The 19,089-nt window shown below is 47.8% G+C and overlaps 1 long non-coding RNA gene across 1 annotated transcript in view; it reads right to left on the bottom strand.

Moving 5' to 3' along the window:
* Window positions 1-1,998: 1,998 nt before the first annotated feature.
* LOC116580483 overlaps window positions 1,999-19,089 on the bottom strand; it is a 48,430-nt gene continuing 31,339 nt past the window's right edge. The window contains exons 2-4 of the long non-coding RNA XR_004281671.1: window positions 9,014-9,513; window positions 7,735-7,884; window positions 1,999-2,315 (exon numbers count right to left, since the gene is read on the bottom strand). This is a non-coding gene — a long non-coding RNA (uncharacterized LOC116580483). The remainder of the gene's footprint in view (window positions 2,316-7,734; window positions 7,885-9,013; window positions 9,514-19,089) is intronic.

Consider the following 19,089-nt stretch of genomic DNA (forward strand, 5'->3'; position numbering starts at 1 on the left):
TTGGTTTTAAAAGTCTAATGAACTGGCCAAGGTGCTCTCGTCCTTCACATATGCTGCTCTCCCAGGGATGGGGAGGGAGCAGGTGTGTGCGAGTGGGCGGGCCTGGCTATGTTCCAGCCTGACCTAGAGCCACGGGTCAAAGCCAGCCATCCCCTGAGGGGCAACCGCTGCTTCCTCATGGGTCCACAGTGCAGGCGGTAGGCCACTGGGCCCTAGGAAGCGGGGGGATGTGGGGCTCACCTCTGCTGCCAGCAAGGCAGTGGGGAATTTAGGGTGAAGGAGCGCGTGTTCTAGGGGGAGGTAACTCAGGTGACTAAGTCTCAGGGACACGGTCAAGCAGCTAGAGGCTCTGGGCTGGCCCTCACCTCTAGTCACTTTTGTTTTAGAATCCCTGTACTGTCTGGAATGATTTCTGTGTCTACAGAAAATAGTCACTAAAAAGTTGGTGGCTTAACTGGACAGAAACATATTCTCTAACAGCTCTAAAGACCAGAGACCAAAATCCATTTCATGGCACTGAAGTCAGCAGGTGAGCAGGGGCTGCATCTCCAGATCCTGGGGGCTCCAGGTCACCCCTCTTTGCCCACATCAACACGCTGCCCTCTGTGGGTCTCTCAGCCAGATCTGTGGGATGGGATTTAGCCTCCTACCAGACTCACAGAACCTTCCCCCTATCCTCAAGAGTCTCAACTTGAGGGGCACCTGGGTGGCTGTCATTGGGCATCTGCCTTCGGCTAGAGTCATGATCCCAGGGTCCTGGGATCAAGTCCCACATGGGGTTCCCTGCTCAGTGGGAAGCCTGCTTCTCCCTCCGTCAAATAAATAAATAAGTTAAAAAAAAAAAAGTCTCAATTTGATCACAGTAGCTAAGTCTGTGTCCTGCCACCCCAGTAAAATTCATGGGTCCTGGTGATTAGGACAGAGGTCTCTTCTGGGAGCCATTCTGACCCCCTGAAAGGGGTTCTACCCATCAGGGGACAGCTGTGGTCTCCAAGGCCAGCTCTGTGAGAGAAGAGCGGGCCGGAAGGGTCTCCCCCTGTAAGGACGGGGTGCAGGGCGGCCTTGAGACAACAGGTTAGTGTGGATCCTGCTGGAGCGTCACAGGGCAGGACACCACAAGGCGGATGAAAAACTGGCCAGAAGGTAAACCGACAAGACCAGGAGCCCAAGGTAATGAAAACCTGCTGACACACTCGTCAGTTCACCTGTCCCTCCTGTGCAGTCAGGTGGCCTGGCCCTCAAGCTGCCAGCACGCCCATCCCAGCTGACCGAGGATCGGCTTGCTGCCTCTCTCATCTGCAGTCGGGGTTTCTAAGCACAGCAAAATCCAGACCCCGCCCAGCCAGCAAGACTGTTGGCGTGTGCAGCGCAGGGAACTGGAGCCCTTTTCTCCCCATGCTCACTGCCCAGACATCCCACCCCACCCCTGCCCGGACCTTTTGTGGGAAACCTGGCGGCGAAGCCTGGGAGCAAACCCGGAGGGAAGCCACCAGCCCTGCTTCTGACCGAACATGGGATGTCCCCCACAGGCGGCACAGGTGTCACTCACATGGCAGCTGCCTGGTCCGTCCGGTTCTCAACACATGCGACACAGGCACCTGTTGGCTCGCCCTTCTTGGGGCAAACACTGCCCTTGTGCCCTGAAGAGCCCCCAGGTGCACTCTGTGCCCTCCCTCCTGGGTCCTGACTGCAGCCCCACTGGAACCAAGAGCCAGGACCAGTGCGAGGCTCCCCTCCAAGTTTGGCCTCCAGGAGAAGCAACACAGCCCACAGAAGAGCTGTGGCTGGGAGGAGGGGGTCTGGGGCCTGCTCAGCAGCTCGCCAGCTGCATCTTCAGCCATTTGTTTTAAATATTTGACCATTCACTTGAGGGCGCACACACGTGCACAAGCAGGAGGGAGGGATGGGGGGAGGGAGACGCAGACTCCCCACTAAGCCTAATGCCAGGCTCAATCCCAGGACCCCAGTATTATGACCTGAGCCGAAGGCAGACGTTTAACCAAATGAGCCACCCAGATGCCCCGCATCTTAACTCATTGTGAGCCTCATTTTCTTCATCTATAAAATGGGAATAAAACTGTCACTGCCCTCCTCTTAGATTTAAGTATCAAACGACAGCATTCCATGGAACACACATTTCAAACCTCCTTAAAAAGTCCTCTTATCCTTAAGAATAGTTAATCACAAATGGTCTGTTTCTGTCACCCTTACCATTTTCTCCAGTCAGCTTGTTAGGTGACCCACAATCCCAAACTCAGCGGACAGGCACGTTTCTTCCTCATGCTCAGAGGCCCGCAGCTCCCCGAGGCGCGCTCCTGTGAACGGGGGAACGTGAACTTGCAGAGGAGCCAGCACCCAAGACCTCGAGAGGCCCCGGTTCAGAACGTGCACACAATGGGACCATGATGTTCTCTTGACCTCCATGATGGCCAAGCCCAGCAGCAGCAGTGGGGAGTCAGGGGTACGCTCCCCCATGCCCAGCCCCGTAAGGAGACAGAGTCGGTGCCCGGGAAGGGCAGGAAGCCCCGAGCTTCTGGCATGTTTCAGTCCTGACAGCGGGGAACTAGCAGCGACAGCAGACGGCCCTCTCTGACCGGCTAAGCTAGCTCACATCCATCTGGACAGACTGACACCCTCTTTGGTTGGACTAAACCTGCTCCAGAGACAGGAAGGGGAACTGCACATCACAATGGTTTACTGAAGTCCAAGCCGGGTCTTAAGCCCCGATGTGGCTGAAATCAAAGGCCAAGGAGAAAGTCCTCTAAGCACTAAGGCCGCACTAAGGCCGGCAATAGAGGAGCGCCTTCGTGCACGTAGCTGGGTGGCGGGTCACAGGAAATGCCACGAGATAACCCCCCCCCCCCCCCGCCCCGCTCCTGAATGCTCTGGGGTGGGGGTGACTTCACACCAACATGTTGCCCTGCAGCAACGATGACCACGGCAATGGGAAGGACCCAGTTGTGGATTCCACACGCGCACTGAGGCGTGTCTGGCCCCATGGACCCTGGAGGGCGCTCCAGGACACTTGCAGCGTCTGAGAAGAACAGCTGAACTCAACGTGGGGGGCGCTGTGGGGGCGGAGCCCACGGTTTCAGCATTCGCTCCCGCTATGTCTGCGCGGCTGCGGGTCTCTGTCATCACTGTGAAATCCGTGTGCGACGGGCACCAATGATGGCAGCGTCCACTCTGATTCCAAGATTTCCAAGTGCCCAACAGGCACACACCTTCCATTCCTAAGTAATTTTAGTGACTTAACTGAAAGTGTTTTTTCTTCAAGTTCATATGTACAGATCTTCCTCAATTTACCGTAAAGGTTATGTCCTGATAACCGCAGTGACCACACTGAGAACCACAACTTTCCACTGTTAGGTTGAAATATCCTTGAAATCCACTCAATAAGCCTAACCTACCGAGCACCATAGCTTAAGGCTCACCTCCTGAAACGTGCTCCGAACACAGACATTAGCCTACAGCTGGGTCAAATCCTCCAACACTAGCCCTATTTTGTAAGAGAGCGCTCAGTATCTTGCGTGCTCTGCTGACTACTATGCTGACAGTGAAAAAAGAATGGCTGCCAAGGGTAGATGGACTGTCACTCTTGTGACCGTGTGGCTGGCTGGACTGTAGGGCTCCTGCCACTGCCCAGCGTCTGGAGAGAGGATCCTGCCACAGATCCCTCACCCGGGAATAGACCCGACCCACATTCAGAACTTGAGGTACGGGTTCTCATGAAGGCAGACTGCTTTTGCATGTTGTAAAGTCAAAACTCTTAAGACGAACCACTGTAAGGTAGGGACTGTACATTACTTTTCCCAATGTCTCTTAAGTTGCTAGGACATAAATACTTAAGTTGTTCAGACTTACCTATTTAATTAATGGAACTGTTAGATATTTTTGGCCTAGGCAGTCCCTTAGAATAATTACAGGACCTTACGTAGGGGTGCTCCGAACTGAGAACGTTTGGGTCTGACACATCATAATGAATACGCCTGAGTTACACTATCTGTAGTTCCTATACTGAATAGATCATCTCTTCTGGCCTTCGTCATTTATAACAGACCATACCCATCTTCTCACTAATTCTCTAAACTGCTAATGAGAATAATTCTAATCTCAACTCTATTTAAATGCACGAGTGCATAATGACTTAAAAAATTCATAAGTCTGGGGCAGCTGGGTGGCCCAGTGGCTAAGCGTCTGCCTCCGGCTCAGGTCATGATGCCAGGGTCCTGGGATCCAGCCCCGCATCGGGCTCCCTGCTCAGCCAGAAGCTTGCTTCTCCTCTCCTCTAGCTTGTGCTCCCTCTCTCCCTATGTCAAATAAATAAAATCTTAAAAAATGAAGCAAAACAAAAAAAGGAGTCAGCCTGTTACTCTGCAAGTGGAAGTCTCCCTGCCTTTCCTATGTAGACGGGAGCACCCAGTCGCCCAGTGGTTAGTGAGGAGCCATTCTTCTGTACAGGAGCACTTCAGCCAAGCAGTGAGGGACTGCCAGTACGTGAGCCTCAGCAATCTGGGACCCTACCAGAGGCACTCCTCCTCATCGGTGGTAACTATCTCACAGAAGACAACCAGCTGTCCACACCTCAACAGAGGACATAACAGCACTTAGGAAGGAGCTTGCCAAAACCACCGGGGACATATGCAGCCTCTAGATCCCAGGACCGACTTAAGAGGGACAGAGGTGCATCAGTCATCTGCACAATCCAGACTCTGGGAAACTGCAGGACAAAGAATGGTCTCATCAATAAATTTTTCAAGAGAAGGAACGACAGATTAAAATATGAGATCTATTACTAATTCCATGTAGATCCTTTAAAAACAATGAATCTCACTGTTTAAATGAATATTCCATTGGGGTGCCTGCCTGCGTGGCTCAGCTGGTTAGGTCTCCAACTCTTGGTATCAGCTCAGGTTTTGATCTGAGGGTTGTGAGATCAGGCCCCACTCCATGCTGGGCGTGGCGCCTACTTAAAAAAAGAATTAAATGGAGCACCTGGGTGGCTCAGGCCATGATCCCAGGGTCTTGCCTCAGGCTCCCTGCTCACTGGGGAGCCTGCTCCCTCTGCCTGCCACCCACCCGCCCCCACCCGACTGGTTCTGACAAATAAGATCTTAAAAAAAAAAAAAAAAAAAAAAATCTGTCATCAGTTTCTCCTAGTCCTTGAGATGAAAGCTGTAGCGATTCTAGCTGTGGGCCTCTGCTCCACCTGCAAAGTTGGCTGTCCTGTCACTCTGGTTTCAGCTCAAACAACACCTCTTAAGGGAGGTCATCCTCTCCCTAACAGCCCTTACCACCACATGATCCCAGTATCATCTTTTTTCATGACTTTTGACTTGTTTTCTTGGTTCTTTAAAGTGTTTGTTCTCACTTGCTTACCCTTGTTTAAGGCTGGCCTCTGAACTGGAACACAAACCCCGAAAGAGCAGAGACCTCGTCCAGCCACTCCATCAAACTTCCTGTGCCTAAACCAGTGCCTGGAACACAGAAGTCCCTCCACTGACAAATGTGTAACACAGTGGGGCTACGTGCTCACCTCCTGCTCCCCACCTCCCTGAGCACTCTCCTGGCTGAGTAAGAGGACATCTGTTCCTCATGGACCCTCCAGAGAACCCAGCATAGCTTCCTGTCTCGAAGCACAGGGTATACTATGGGACTTCCAAGTGACCTCTTGGCACCTGGTTTGAGCTGACGAGAACCTCCCAAGAGCCACAGCATCACGGCCCCATAGGCCTGCCTCCCCTTAGCCGGACTCAGCCTACATTCCCTCTCTCCCCTTAGGAAGGGTGTTCACTGTCCCACAGAGCAGTTTAGAAGACCCGGGCTTCCATCCTTGCCTTTAGATAAAAGGCTGAGGTCTCTGCCATGACGCTGCTTTAATCCATGTCAAGCAACCTGTGTAGGTGAGCATGCTGGCCTTGGCCCATGACCCTGCCTTACCTCAACATCCCTCATAAATTTATGTCTGTTCGTTATAAAGAAACCATTAGCCCAGGGTGGAAAACTTCTCAGAACAACCTGCATCTAAATTGCTATGATCCAAAACAGCGTCGGTCATGTTTGCAGGAGCCCCGGCCCCCACGTCCTCCTGTGCCCATGCCCATCACCTCAGTGGAACAGGTGGCATTCAGGACCCATGATGTGAGGCCTGAACAGCCAGTGCACACCGCTTGCAAAACAAATGGCCCTCCGCTTCCCCAAGCCCACCAGTCCTCACCTCAATGCTACCTTCCTGCACTCCGCATTCAAGGGAGAAGCAAACAAAAAGCTGTAAAAAGCAGTTTTTAAGGTGTAGAGAGGTTAGCTTAAGTTTGGCCCAAGACCATAAATATAAACACGCTCATGTTTCTGACAATGGATCCGAGGCCCCCAAAGATCTCATCAGCACCACAAAGCTCTAGTGACGGGACCCAACATGCCAGGAGCATTGCCAACACTGCACTGAAACACATTCTCCAAGTTCTGAAGACCCTCCAGTGACTCCAAGCACAAAGAATCTTCTTTGGCAGGAACCCCCCACCCCCAATGCCCTGCTCAAGGTTGGGGAGCTACAGAAGACACAAGCAGGCCTGGCACACAGGCCAGTGCGGGCTGGCTGTGGTGCACCTGCAGGGGGAATTCTGACCGATATTCCAGTTCACTAGTCCCTTCTTCAGCTGCCTCTAACCTCCTGTTAGGTCTATTTACTAACCTTTAAATCTTAATCATACTTTCCTGTTGTAGATTTTTCATTAATTTCTTATGAATTGTATGTGGAGCTCCGTAACTTACCTCTTTGCTTTAATATATCAATCAGCTAAAGTCTCTGACAACTCCAAAACCGCAGTCTCTGGTGGGTCTGTCACCCTGCCTGGTCCTGTCTGTCAGGGTACCTGGTAAGCGGACTCAGCATCAGGCACGGTGTGTGATAGGATGTGGGCTGGTAACAAAGCAAGCCAGTCTGGCTAGCGTAGACTGCAGGGACATCTCTGAGCTGCATATGGCCTTTGCAGAGGTGTGCAAACCAATGTGCAATAGCCAGAAGGAACAAAAGCCTTGTCCCTCTATCCGACCAAGAGTCTCTGGGGCTGAAGACCTCTGTGTCCTTGTCTGAACCCTCTAGTATATCTCCTTACCAGCCCAGTCCTACAGTGAGGATGGCAGCAGGACACAGCAATTCTACATCCTAGAAGCTCATTCTGTAGCTTCTCGGAGAAGAGCACCATGTGTCCTCAGCTGAGGTCTACCACCTCTTAGAGGAGGAGCCTTGGGGCTTGCAGACTGCCAGCTCCAGGCCTCCTTGCTCTGGGGGGCACTCCGCCCTCTTGGCCAGATGGGCAGTGCTGGTTTTTTTACAAGAAGGGCAAGTCACTGCTGTGCTTCCTGCCTAGGACTGGCCATGGGGCTCAGCTATAAACACCACAGCTTGTTACACGTTGACAGTTTCAACCATGTTCCCCAAATGGACTCCTGGCTCAGGGCCTTTGCACTGTTCCTCTGAGCATTCTGCCTCCAAATGGCCACACAGCTCACCCGCTCCTTCACTCAAGCCTCTTCCCGGATGTCACCTTCCCACAGCATCCACTGAAATTAGCACATTTTGGAAATTGGCACATTTTGCCCCTGCATCCTTATTTTTGTCTTACCACCGATCATATCTCACGATGCACACCCCGTCTCACGGGATGCAGGCCAGCGACAGCGAGGGCTTATGTACCAGCACCTAAACAAGCCCTGACCCATAGTGGTGCTCACCAAGTACTTGCTGAATGGAAGGATAAACATGGGGGGGGGGGGGTCTTCTTCACAGAACAGTGGCTATAGATGCTCTCCACCCTCTCCACCCGCTCTGGCTGTCCCCATCTAAGTGAGCATCTCACACAAAGGGGTCTGACCCAGTTCTCTCTGAGGAAAGAGTGAAAGTATAGGCTTCTGCCACCAGGCCAGGCTGCTCAGCCTCCACATCCCAAATCCTTGTGGGATGGAGACATACAACCAAGGGTGACGGGGCGCACCGAAGTTCCAGCTCTCACTGGGAGGGAAAGGCTCTCATGGGCTAGGAGCTATCAGAGTAGTACTTGGGTAAAGCACAGCCAGACAGCAGAGTCAGGAGCAGTTCATCCTGTCATAGAAGTCCCAGGCAGAGGCTGAGGACTGTGACACAACAGACTCCAGAGTCCCTGGTGTGGGCCTACCTCTGTGGAGAGGAAGAGCTGCCCTTATGTGAGCCCAGAAGAATCCTCACAAGAACCAGTGGTCCCAGGAGCCAACACCTTCATGACGGTGCAGCCCCACAACACAGTGGCCACTGAAGCTCTGACTACCGACCCTTGTCTTTTCTAACTCAGCCCAATCCTTCCCTGATGGGCCCACTGGGAGGGCTAATCCCATGTCTTCTCTGCCTCCCCAGTCACTGTGTCCACTAGTCCCCAGCCTCTCTTTACCCATTCTCGGAGCAGCTGTGGACCTTAGACTGTAGAACATTAAAATAATGTGGACCTGCTAGGGTGGAGGAGACCACAGTCCCCAAGCTCCCCTTGGTGTTTCGCACCCCCAGGAAGCTTCAGGCTGCAATGTTCCACTAAAGGAACTCTTCCCTGGGTGCGGGGGAGGGTCGGGGCCTATGGGGCTTGGCCACATGAAAAGGCTCCCGCTAAACCATCCTCCCTCAGCGCCTCAGCCTTTACCCTTAAACGGCCCCCAGGACAGATGCCTCATCAGGTCTGCCTGAGTGAAGGATGATGCATTTGGCCTGCCCCAAACCTCCACTGAGCCCTGGGGCTCCCCAGAGGGTCTGCCTGTCCTGAACTCCTGAATGTGGGCAGACTCAGGGCGCTGCCACCACTCTCCCCTCAGAGGTCTGGGCACCACCCCCAGGGAAGAATCTCAGGCCGGCAGAGCCCTGGCTGTGGGGACGGGAAGGTATTGCTGGGTGGAGAACAGGAAAGGCAGGTGCAGAGACCTTCCGGGCTCTGGGGAGCAGTACTGCTTCTCACCCCACTTATATAACACTTTAGAAAACACGTCCCCTCACCTTGCAAGGCTGGCTTTCCAGGCTCCCTTCTTGCTGCCAGCATGACAGCTACCAGGGCTGGGGGCCCTTCCCTCAGAGTGGAAGTGCAGCAGGGCAGCACTGGCCACCAGCAGCCATCTCGCCCCACCTGTGGCCGTGGACAGGGCCTCACGCAGAAGTGGAGGGGGCCCTACAAAGCCAGGGAAGGAGTCCAGGCCAAGGCCAGAATCCCCAGAGGTAGGTGGCCTTGTCAGTCCAGTTCCCCATCATCTGAAGACTGCTGGAGTCATGGTGGGCCACGGAAGCAGGGCAGGGACACCACCCTTGCAAGTTCTTGGGTGATGAGCTCCTTTCTTCATGGTAGCTCCTGTGAGGACGTGCTGATCTTCGCAAGCACCTCAGCCCAGCAAGGACACAACCACACAAGATGGTAAAGGTGAGCCTGCTCTGGGGCCAACTCCAGGCGGCCACCATGTCACTGTCTTCCAATCTGCGCCATCTTCCTGTTCCCATCTATGCGACTGCTTAATAAAAGAAAAAAAAAAGCACATTAACAGTGTTAGCTTAGCCAGAGAGCCCCAACTATTCTGAATTTCATTAGGCTCCTGACAGGCCATTTCATCTGTTTGGCTATGAACCTATTCATTCAAGACAGAGTAACAGGGCCCCCTGAACTCAGGACAACTGGACAAGAGATGATGTGATGCGTCTCCTGTCACCAGATAGCAGCGATCCCAGTGAGAAGAGAAACCCAACAGCCAGAGCCCTTTGACTGCACCTGCCACAGCCAAGGTGGTTCTGGGCTACAATGCAGTGAGGGGAAACTCAGACCCAGCCGGCCATATCCCGCATGGAAGGGGCAGTCAGGAGGGCAAGGAACATGAGGGCAGAGTGCTGAGGAAGAGGGGCTGCACAGTGGACAGAGCTCCAGGATATACAGAGGGTCCCCTTGAGTCTGCGGCTGAGGACTCCATACCCGTGTGAAACAAACTATGCAAGAAGCCCAGGGCAGGAATTTCTGGAAAGGAGCAGAGGGGAAAGATCCCCAGAGCTCACACAGGGATGGTCCTACTTTGTGTTCCCACAAGCCACCATGGTAAAGCTTCCTAATTCAGAGCGTGTCAGGCAGAATCCTCAGAAGGGCATCGCCCCTAATAATGGGGCCAAACTACCTACAAACCGAAGACAGCTCTGGACCCACCCTAACGCTGCTCAGAAGCAAGCCTCTAAAGGATCGGCTGATGCCAAGGAACTTAACTGTGTGCCAGACCCAGACTGACACTATTTGAAGGAATATAACAAAACCCAGCAACCAACAACATAAACTCACCATGTCCAGGATTCGATAAGGAAATGCCAGGTTTATCAGAGTCCAGCCAGGAGACAGAAACCACATGGTATTTTAAACAAGGGAAGTTTAGAATGAAGAATTATTAACTATTTATAAGAAGTTAACTGAAAGGAAACAAAAGAAACACTACAGAATACGTAATGGTAAAGGGGGGTATCCAAGGGAAGGATTCACACCTGGGAGGTGGGTGGTCACAGCCCACTGGATGGTGTAAAGTTCACTGGGCTGCCCTAGGCCAAACCTGGAGATGACCGACAACTACCTATGTGGGCACCAATAAAACGAGCTGGGAGGCTGTGGGCAAAGGTGCTGATGAACTCATCGGAAAGCCACTAGAAGGCCACACGAGGTCCCATAGAACTTGCCTGGCAGTGCCTGCCCCCTTCCAGACATACAGAGAGTAACAGGGCTGGCACCACAGGGGTGCTGCTAAATTTGCAGCCAGGAAACTACCCGAAAAGATGCCAAAGAAACTTACTGGAGTGAGCTCCCATGCGTCCTGTGTGCCAGCCTGTGTCAAGAACAGAAATAAGCAGAACACACAGAACTGGGAAGAGAGGCCCCTTCTCCAGCAACTGCATCGGTGAGTTTAGCATCAGGTTAGCTAATAAGGGAGAAACATTCTAGCATCACAAGCAAGCAATGAAGTATGCTACACCAGGCATGTGAAAGAGAAGGAAACATGACCTATGACCCTAAGAAAGACCAGCCGTTAGAAACTGACCTTGCAAAGGCAGACATATGAGAACTAGCACAGAAGGATGATGAATACTGTAAAAATGCTTCATATATTCAAGAAAGTAGAGGGAAACATGTGCATGATGGAGAGGAAAACAGAAGCTATAAAAAGATCCAAATGGGTTTTCTAGAGATGGTAAGAGTTGTATCTGAAATGAAAAAACATTGATATGGGATTCACATCAGATCAACAATGTAAAAGAAAAGATCAAAGAGGGGGCGCCTGGGTGGCTCAGTTGGTTAAGCTACTGCCTTCAGCTCAGGTCATGATCCTGGAGTCCTGGGATCGAGTCCCACATCACACTCCCTACTCGGCAGGGAGTCTGCTTCTCCCGCTGACCTCTCTCCTCTCATGATCTCTCTCTCTCTCTCAAATAAATAAATAGAATCATTTAAAAAGAAAAAAAAAAAAGAAAAGCTCAAAGAATTTAAAGGCATAGCAATTGATATGACTCAAAATAAAGTACACACACACATAAATAAAGCACACAGGTAAACAAGAAACACCAAACACTACCAAGCAGACCAATGTGCATAAACTAAATCCCAGAAATAGAAAAGCAAAAAGGAGACAAAAACACTATCTGAAGAAATAAAGCAGAATTTCCCAAATGATCACGACTATAAACTTACAGATCCAAGAAGCTCAGTAAAACCCAAGGAGCATAAACCTGAGGAGACTACCAGCAAGGTACATCATAATCAAGTTGTTAAAAACCAGTGTCAAAGAAAAAATTCTTTAAAGAAGCTGGGTTTTGATCAGGGAAGTACAAATAAAAACCATAATGAGATACCACCTCATACCAGTCAGAATGGCTAAAATTGACAAGTCAGGAAATGACAGATGCTGGCGAGGATGCAGAAAAAGGGGAACCCTCCTACACTGCTGGTGCAACTAATCTGGAAAACAGCATTGCAGTTTCTCAAAAAGTTGAAAACAGAGCTACCCTGAGACCCAGCAATCACACTACTGGGTATTTACCCTAAAGATACAAAGATAGTGACCCAAAAGGTCTGAATGTTTATAGCAGCAATGTCCACAATAGCCAAACTATGGAGAGAACCTAGATGTCCATCAACCGATGAATGGATAAAGAAGATGTGGTATACATATACAATGGAATACTATGCAGCCATCAAAAGAAAGGAAATCTTGCCATTTGTGACGATATAGATGGAACCAGAGGGTATTATGCTTAGCAAAATAAGTTAATCGGAGAAAGATAACTACGATACGATCTCCCTGATATGAGGAAGTCAGGAAGCAACATGGGGCGTTTGAGGGGTAGAAAAAGAATAAATGAAACAAGATGGGATCAGGAGGGAGACAAGCCATAAGAGACTCTTCTTCAGCAGACAGGGAATCTAGCAGATGAGGTGGTGGACATCATGAAAGTCAATATAAGGTGTTGGAAAGACATCAGAAGCTGAGTTAGGCAACTGTGCAGAAAGGCTGCAGGTAGGAGCATCCCAATTTGAAACAAGTGCTGACAAGCTGAAGAGAAAATATTGGTGGAACAACTGCCAGATGTGGACAACAGGGACTGTCGCTGTAGCAGCAGCCATCTTCATCATCACCACCATTGTGTGGAATGCTCCCCCCTGAGAAGAACCAATGAAATTCCAGCCTGCTGTTCAAGAACCCTCTTTAAGACGCTTGACTTAACCTGCTGTATCTTGAGCACGCCACTGTTCTTCCTGAAGTGACTGTTTTCTGTTGTTACTGTAAAGTTTAATTTCTAGGAAGCATGCCTTTGTTTTCATAAGCACTCCAAAGTTGAAGTGCGGCTGCCTGGCCCACACCTGGCCCGGCGCCTTCACAGACTGTCAAGTGGCTGATGAAGAGCATCTCTTAAGTTACAGAGTGTCATTACTTAGAAGTAATGTTGTCTCATTAACTGCCATTACTTCCAGTCAATGGAATTTGTTCCAAGTTAGCTCTCCCAGTCATACGACATTTTCAGAACCATATTCTAAACCTTCAGGTAGGGGCGACTGGGTGGCTCAGCGGGTTAAGCCTCTGCCTTTGGCTCAGGTCATGATCTCAGGGTCCTGGGATCCAGTCCCGTATCCAGTTCTTTGCTCAGCGGGGAGCCTGCTTCCTCCTCTCTCTCTCTCTGCCTGCCTCTCTGCCTCCTTGTGATCTGTCAAATAAATAAAAATCTTTAAAAAAAAACAAAACAAAACATCTTTATAGAAGTATGGCTGTGACCAAGGTTTCTATTTTGCCAAAAAGTTAAATGCCAGTACAATGCTGTTAAGTCTGTTCCTGACAGATATATTTTTTAAAAAGCGACAAATGGAACTTAAGGTGCCCTTTAGAATTAAAATTATATTGTATGTGTGGGGCGCCTGGGTGGCTCAGTGGGTTAAGTCGCTGCCTTCGGCTCAGGTCATGATCTCAGGGTCCTGGGATCGAGTCCCGCATCGGGCTCTCTGCTCAACAGGGAGCCTGTTTCCCTCTCTCTCTCACTCTGCCTGTCTCTCCATCTACTTGTGATCTCTGTCAAATAAATAAATAAAATCTTTATAAAAAAAATTATATTGTATGTGAACCTACTTCCTAACAGGACTTTTTTGCCTTTGGAATGCTGCAGGTGGTCCAGCTCCCCTTCTGAGTCCATATTTCTCCCAGGGGTAAGAGAAGGTTTAAGCTAGACTGCGACCATCTCATATGTAGAGACTGGGCTCTACCCAACAGTTTGGATAGCTGCAGACTCCAGTAGATTTATAATAATTATGTGAACAACAATTTTGTAGCCTTCAAGTAAGACTATCTGTGAACTGGTCTATCTGTGAACTGGCCTAGTCCCCAGAGACAATAGCTTTTTGGAGTATGTTTCCTATTTTTTATGCCCCAATTTTATTTACAAATACGCCGAGTATACCGAATTCTAGTTTGATCAATTTTTCAAAAAGACTGCACCTCTTAAAATGCTCCTTTTCACATACATTTAATGGATTAATGAAAACACCCTTGTTTCTTTCTATTCAAAAAAATAAAGGGCAGCAGGGATGCCTGGGTTTCTCAGTTGGTTAAGCATCTGCCTTTAGCTGCCTTCAGCTCATGATCCCAGAATCCTGGGACTGAGTCCCTCAGTGGGGAGCCTGCTTCTCCCTCAGCCTGCCACTCCCCTCTTGTGCGCTCTGACAAATAAAAATCCAAAAAAAAAAAAGGTGAACCAAGTCCAGATCCTAAGTACAAAGTCATCGTAATTGTAACTGCCACTTGTTTTCCAGTGAAATGGCAAGTTCTTCCCAGGTCCTCCTTATAGTGTCTCCCATAAACCACAGAGGTTGTGAACCTCCAAACACTCTGTCCCAACACAGCGCTGTTGGCTGTGGTCTCTAAGACAGTAGAAATGTTTGTTTCCTATTTTTATCCTATTCTACTTCCTTAATATGTCTTCTAAATTATGCTTTCAACTAGGCATTAGTCAGGGGTAGGTGACTCTTTTCACAGAAGACAGCTAACCAGAGACACTTTCTTCGAGGTCACAGACTATCTGCACAAGATGCTGCTTTGGAAATAGCTTTGTCATCTGACAGACTTGTGTGAGACTTTCATCACCAGGGTATGCGACTTATAGATGGGAATTCAAGTAGGAATGAACACGGGCAAGGAGGCACTAAGGGAGAAATACAGAGACAGCACCCTTCTGGCACACTGTTACTGGAGGATTCTCATACTCTTGATCGGACGCTAGCATGTGACTTACAAAGCAACAACAGTTCGGGTGCACCAGGACATGGGACTCAGTTTAATAAGAGTTTCCCCGACATCACTGAAACGATATAATGTTGAAGACATGCCCTGCAGGGTGCCCAGCTGTGAGAAGGAAGCAGAGGTCAATGTCAGGCCATTAGCCCACCCTTGGCTCAGGGGCTCTGAGTGGGGTCTGGCTCTGAAACCTTGGTGCTCCCTCTTTGGCTGATGCCCAGTCAGTCCCATGTAAGCCGCTGGCTCCTGCATTAACCCAGGGGTACCTCGTTTCCATCTATGCATTCAGCGAGGAACTTGCCCACTGTAATGAACTGAACAAAGTGTTATAAACATGAAAAAAAGCACATTATGGATAGATAAATAAAGGTAAGAACCACAAGTAATTTCTGCTCTAAGCTGGAGGACAATGGAATCTATAAAACACTAAAAGAAAAGGAAGAAAAGGTGTCACCAGGAATTCTTTTAATCTATCAAAAATATCTTTCAAAAATAAAAGCATCAAACTGTCATTTTCCAGTCTGGCATGGGAGGTATTTGGAAGCGGTCACTACTGTCCTTACAACAAAAGAGCTAAACAAATTGAAAAACAATTCATTTTAGATCCATCAGAGAACTGAAGTAATAGGATAAAATACTACCCGAACAATCAGAGGAACAGGCAAATACAGAAAATTACAACTTACTGGAGCAGATGCCTGGGGCAGAAACAGGGCAGGAAAAAGCAAAGTATAACTGATAAATCACTAGAGGTTCAATATGGACAGGTTCAAATTAATAAACTTAGGGAAGACCCATTAGGGGGACCCAGGTACTTCTGTGAGTTTTACCTGCCAGGTTATCACAGTGAAGGTCAGAGAACAAAACCCCTCAGGCTTCAGGCAGGGGAAGGAGAAAACAAGCCACTTAGAGATACATCCAGAACGTTCTGTTCTTTAACAAGGCCTGTCCTCGGGGGAAACTGTTTTACCAGAGCCTAGCTTACTGGGATTTGCCAGAACCTGCCTGACCTAAGGAAAGGAAAATATCCTACTCCAGTCCCCTCTGCCTTCCAGTTTCACCTAAGAGGGGCAAAACCCCAAACCCAAAGCACTTGTGAAGGTCACAGGCCAGGGGCACAAGGTCCCTAAAAGACTGAGACCTAACCACAGAACTAGAGATCACTTTTTTTTTTTTTTAAGATTTTAGTTTAAAGTCATCTCTACACCCAACATAGGGCTTGAACCTATAGCTCTGAGATCAAGAGTCATAGGTTTCACCGAGCCAGTCAAGCATGCCTACAGATCACTTCTAACATCAAGAGGGCTCCTGTCTAATAACTGGGGCATACAACTACAGAACTGCACCTCTCAGACCTTACGTAAGAAATCTTTAGCGAAACGCAAGGACAAAGAGACAAAAACAAGGACACCAGAGTAAATTTTAGCTCTGACACCTACTGATACAGCAAACAGGAAATACAGCCAAACTCCTAGCTAGGTAAACATAAAACCTCACATGAGGGCATACTCATCTTAAGTCCCCTTTTACCCACTACATCACATCTAGCTATCAAAAAATCCCAAAGCATACTAAAATAACGAACAGATTTGAAGACACTGAGCAAGCAGAGAACCCCACTCAGGTATGGCAGAGATGCTAGAATTACTTCACAAGGAATTTAAAGCAACTATCACTAATATGCTAGAACTCTAATGGCAAAAGTGGCCAATATGCAAAGAGAGGTAATGTATGCAGGGTGATGGACATTCCAAGGAAGAATCCAAAGGAAATGCTGGCAACAACAACAACAACAACAAAAAACTGTAACAGAAATGAACGCTTCGATGGACTCATCAATACACTAGACACAGCCAAGGAAAGAATCAATGAGCTGGAAGAAATACAAATACAACTTTCAAAACTGAAATGCAAAAAGAAAAAGGATACGACAGAGTATCTAAAATAAATGGGACAATTACACAAACATGTAATCGGTCTGCAGTAGAAACAGAAGATGACAAACAGGAAGAGCAGAAATATGTGACCCAACAATGAGACTTTTCCAAAATTAATAGCAGAGGGCAAACCACAGAAACTCACAGAATACCAAATACACATAAAAATTATAAATATAAAAAAACTGTACCTAGGCATACCATATTCAAGCTGCAGAAAAATCAAAGACAAAAAAATCATAAAAGAATGCAGTAGGGGAGAAGTCTCACCTACAGAGGAGCAAGAATAAGCAGTATATTGGCCTTCTAATCAGAAACCATTCAAGCAAGAGAGTGGAAGAAATATTTAAGGCGTTGAAGGAAAAAAATATCTAAAGAGAAAAAAAGACTTTAGAAGATGAACAAAAAGGAATTTGTCACAGGGTAGAGGTACCTACCAAGAAATGTTACAAGATTTTTTGAAAAAATATTTTATATTATAAAAGCCACCCCAACTTTTTAAAGATTTTATTTATTTGAGAAAGACAGAGATCTTGACAGAGACAGTAAGAGCACGAGCAGGGAGGAGAGGGAGAAGCAGACTCCCACCACCTCCCCCGCAACCCGGAGCAGGGAGCCTGACACAGGGCTCAATCCCAGGACCCTGGGATCATGATCTGAGCCAAAGGCAGACACCTAACCAAATAAGCCACCCAGGTGCCCCATGTTACAAGACTTCTTGAGAGGGAAACAGACATAAGTTAGAAACAGATCTACACAAAGAAGAGTGTTAGAGAAGGAATAAATGGGGGTTAAATATTTTCTTTAAGATTTCATTTATTTACTTAACGCAGAGAGAGAAAGCACACAAGCAGGAGGAGAAGCAAGGGAGAGGCAGAAGCAGGCTCCCCCCTGAGCAGAGAGCCCAGTGCAGGACTTGATCCCAGGACCCTGAGATCATGACCTAAGCCAAAGGCAGACACTTGACTGAGCCACCCAGGCATCCCTATTTTTCTTACTCTTAACTGACCAAATTCATAACAGTTCACTCAAAATAATAATTTCAACAATGTACACAGTAACTGTAGCTTCAATACAAGTGAAGTAAATGATAGGAATGTCATAAGGGCAGGAGGAAGGAATTGGGGATATTCTGTTATCAGGTAACTGCACTACCCTTGAAATGGCATAACATGACTTGAAAGTGGACTCAGAAGTGGACTTCGATTAGCTAGCTGTAAACACATACTGTGAATTTAAGAGCAAACACTTAAAAAGTTTTTTTTCTTTTAAGTACAATTGATAATGCTAAGAGAGAGGAAAAATATAATCTATAAATGTTCAGTTAAAGTCAGAGAAAGCAGAAAGAGTGGAATACAAAATCAAAACCAAATGCAATGGATAAAAACAGCAACAATTATGGCAATTATTAATCTAACTGTATTCATAAACACTTTAAATGTCAATGGTCTATATGCATATTTTCAGCCCACAAAACTATGAAAAAAATACATGGGGGTTAAAGAACATTCTACTAAAGAATGAATGAGTTAACCAAGAAATTAAAGACAAGGAAATTAAAGAAGAATTTTAAAAACACATGGAAGCAAGTGAAAATGAAAAGACAGCTCACAACCTTTGCGATGCAGCAAAGGCAGTCCTAAGAGGGAAGCATACTGCAATACAGGCCTACCTTAAGAAGCAAAAAAGTCTCAAATATACAACCTAACCTTACTAAAGGTCCCAGGCTGATACTGAAGGTTTTCTAGCTCTTTCCTAAAGGAGCTAAAAAAGGAACAGCAAATAAAGCCTAAAGCCAGCAAAAGAAGGAAAATAATAAAGATCAGAGCAGAAATAAATGATATAGAAACAAAAAAATCCAGTAGAACATAACAACAAAACTAAGAACTGGTTCTGTGAAAGAATTAAAACTGATAACTCCCTAGCTAGACTTATCAAAAAGAAAAAAGACCCAAATAGATAAAAATCATTAACGAAAGAGAAATCATGACCAACACCATAGAAATACAAGTATAAGAGAATACTACGGGGGTGTCTGGTGGCTGAGTCTGTAAAGCGCCTACCTTTAGCTCAGGTCATGATACTGGGGTCCTGAGATCGAGCCCCACATCAGACTCCCTGCTCAGTGGGAAGCCTGTTTCTCTCTCTGCCTCTGCACAAACCCCACTTGTGTTTTCTTTCTCTCAAATAAATCAATAAAATCTTAAAAAAAAAAAAAAAAGAGAATACTATGAAAAATTAGATGCTACCAAACTGGGAAACCTGGAAGACACGGACAGATTGCTAGAAACTTATAAACTACCAAAACTGAAACAGGAATAAATAAAAAATTTGAACACATAACCAGCAA

Source organism: Mustela erminea, chromosome 20 (genome assembly GCF_009829155.1).
Source record: "Mustela erminea isolate mMusErm1 chromosome 20, mMusErm1.Pri, whole genome shotgun sequence".
Taxonomy (NCBI): Eukaryota; Metazoa; Chordata; class Mammalia; order Carnivora; family Mustelidae; genus Mustela; species Mustela erminea.